Here is a 3,458-nt window from a genome sequence, read left to right on the forward strand (position 1 = left end):
TTGTTCTCCTAAGTCCTAATGGTTCGGCTAAGTTTCTTAAATTTCAAAAATGCCAGTCCATCCATTGTGTCCATACAAAATATTTTCACAATCCAAATAACAGCAATGTCTTTTTTTTTGGTCCGTCGTGGGGCTTGAACTCTGGGCCTGGGCACTCTCCCTGTGCTCTTCAGCTCAAGGCGAACTCTCTACCTCTTGAGCCACAGCTCCACTTCCAGTTTTCTTGTGCTTTATTGGAGATAAGTGTCTCACGCACTTTCCTGCCCAGGCTAGATTTGAATTCGAATCCTCAGATCTCAGCCTCCTGAGTAGCTAGGATTACAGGCGTGAACCTCCAATGCCCAGCAACAGCAATAACTTACTGTAAAAATTCACAGATTCCATTTAATTCTTCCAAGTGAATTGCCTGCCTTTGATGTTAAAATGTATTCAAGAGTTTTTGTATACATCTATAATGAGTTCTACAGAATTTGTTATTTTTTAAATCAGAAATAATTTTAACTTATCTGTTGAAATGAGTAGTAGAAAAACTAAAGTATTTCTGGTGCTTGTCTGAAAAAGTATATTTTTAAAATATTCTATATTCTATGTTTGTATAATGTCAATAATCTATTTCATTCTCTCCTAGATATACTCTGAATTTGACATTGTTTTATAATATATAGGTTCATTATTGTGTCCTCTCAGATTGCATTCCATATAGAAACAGTTTAAGATTCCTTTTTTCCTAGGTCCTTATAGTATTATATTTCTTTGGGATAAAATGACAATGATGCCTAATTTCAAAAGTTTTGTAAAGGTTTTGCTATGTAAAGGCCTTTCTAAGTTGAAGACTTAATACACTGATGTCAAACTAACTTTTAATTATATGAATTATGTGGATTATTGCACTTGTAATTTTGTAATTAACTTTTCACTTTTTCATTTTTTGCATCTGAAGAAGGAAAAATATGGAATACTTCACAAGTTTTCATATCTTCCTTGTGCAAGTGCCATGTTAATCTCTGTATTGTTATAATTTGGGTATATGTGCTGCTGAAACATGTAGTATCCTCTAAATTTAAGTAGTTAATGATGCAATCTTTATACAGGCTTATGTCCTTGGGTGCCTATTTGTAACAAGGAAAACTTATTATTCCCAACAATGCTATTGATCTTATTTCCCTAAAATTCTGAGAATAGTGGGGAAAATGATATTGTTCAGTCGATTGCTCACATTTGCAAAATTTGTTTTGTTTTTTTAATTTTTTAATTTTTTTAATTTTTATTGTGAAAATATTGTACAGAAGGGTTACAATTACATGGGAAATATAATGAGTACATTTCTTATCAAGCATTGTAGCCTCCTCCTTTGTTTTCCCTTTCCATCCCTTCCCATCCTCCCCCATCCAATCCTCCCCGCTACACCCCCCTGCACCAAAGTTGTAAAGTTCATTTTTCGACATAACGACTTGTTTATCTAATTGTTGCAATATGTCCACCTCTATCCCTATTTAAACGATTTGTTTTTCCCTTTCCCCTCCACAAATTTTACCGACATCAAATACAGTGAAAGCAGGGGTGATACTGTGGGGGAGGGACATACAAAACAACAAAGAAATAATCTTATAAATGCGTTAGAAGCAATCGCATGAAAGAAAAAAAAACATTTAAATACATATCTTAGGGTTCATTTCCCTTACATCACCTTATCTGACCTTTTCTGCTTGACTCAGACATATACTAGATATTGCAAATAAGGGAAACCATGGGACCTATGGTTCTTTGGGCCTGGCTTACTTCACTTAATATAATTTTTTCCAAGCCTTTCTCTTTCCTAACAAATGGGGCAATATCATTCTTTCTGATAGAGGCATAGAATTCCATTTTGTATATATACCACATTTTCTTGAGCAAATTTTTTTGTCAATGACTTTTTAAGTCTTTTTCATTTGGGATTTGACAGTACTTTCAAGTATTTATAGCTAGGTCCAAAGATGATGGTTTTTCAAGTACTTATTTATCAACTGAGTTAGATTTGTGGAGCTAATGGATTCAAAGTAAGCCTGGCATAAGAGCTACTTCTAAACTTCTGCAACTGAAATATTCCAAAATGAGGTGTTACTGGCACAAATGTCTACCTGACCTTTTATCCTTCTTCCATGTAGGAACGGACCAACTAGAATATCTTACCCTGACAGCATATATTGTCTTACTGGAACAAACGTAATCTTAGTTACTAGGGATCATAGAGAGATGAACAGTTCAGACAGAACTGTTCAGACTAGAAGGTATTTTGTCAAATTTTAATTCTTAGTTATACCTACCATTTCAAAAGTAGCTAATGCCAAGAAAAGGTGAAAAATTGTTCATATGCATGATTACCTAATGTCTTGGCATGTATACCATCCAACCATGGAGGAACTTACAATACTGCCTTTCTAACACCGAGTATTTTCATAGTTGCAGGAGAAGTCCATATGTTTTCCTCGTTATCAGGTCTTAAATTGGTAATGTTTTAATCACAATGTTTCCTCTTGCCTTCAGGCTATAAATCTACAAATGGTAAAGCTTTAGGTATAACTCTGTCAAACACTAAAGTAGAGATAATGGAATAATACTTTAAAACACCGTTGCCCTTGATACCCTAACCACAACAGAACAATGCAAAACATGTGCCTTTTTATTATATTATATATAGTTATATATTTTACATTTATATGTACTGATTATATATTTCACACAGTGAAACATACTAGAATTAGTTGATAATTTATTTATTCCAATAAATAGAATTGGAATATAAATAATTAGGTTTAGAATATATATTAGAATATAAAAAGTATCAGTGCAATGTCTTCGGTATAAACTTGTGATACCTTCTAAGTGTTCTTGGTCTTCTGAATTCACATGGCAAAAAGCAATGTTGTTTTCCTCTAATCTATAAGGGATTTTACTCTACTGCTCTGTTTATTGTTTTAACTTGCTGGTCCCAAACTGTTTTTCTCCATATTTCTGAAGCATTCCTACTGATTATGCCCAAATATGATGTCTAAAAAATATTATTTTTCTGCAAGACTCATGGGTCCTAGGATCCCAGGTCCCAGTTATCTGCATCATGAGATAACAGAGGCAAGACTTCTCACCTAGGCCCATGCAACATGCCAACAGAAACTAATTGAAGACCCATCTCAATTTCTCATTTCCTATATTTCAGGGCCCCAATTCCTTGAGATGCAGGAATTTGCAGTAAGCAATTGTGAAATGCAAGGCAACTTAAAATGAAGGATGAGATCACCAAATCTGAGAGAAAGTACTGTAATTCAAACTTTCAATTTACAGATGACTAGCACATATCAGTGAACAAGATCACAAAGTGTCATAAACTATTTTTAATACCCCTCCCCTAATAATTAATGAAAGATTTCAGTCCAGCATAAGTGGGCCAAAAAAATAGTTCCTGGAAGGAAAGATCCTAA

The 3,458-nt window shown here is 34.0% G+C and overlaps 1 pseudogene; it reads right to left on the reverse strand.

The window, feature by feature from the left end:
- Positions 1 to 944: 944 nt before the first annotated feature.
- On the reverse strand, positions 945 to 1,044 carry LOC138841598 (U6 spliceosomal RNA; annotated as a pseudogene).
- Positions 1,045 to 3,458: the final 2,414 nt, after the last annotated feature.

This window comes from Dipodomys merriami, unplaced genomic scaffold, assembly GCF_024711535.1.
Source record: "Dipodomys merriami isolate MVZ:Mamm:240054 unplaced genomic scaffold, mDipMer1.0.p SCAF_3224, whole genome shotgun sequence".
Classification (NCBI taxonomy): domain Eukaryota; kingdom Metazoa; phylum Chordata; class Mammalia; order Rodentia; family Heteromyidae; genus Dipodomys; species Dipodomys merriami.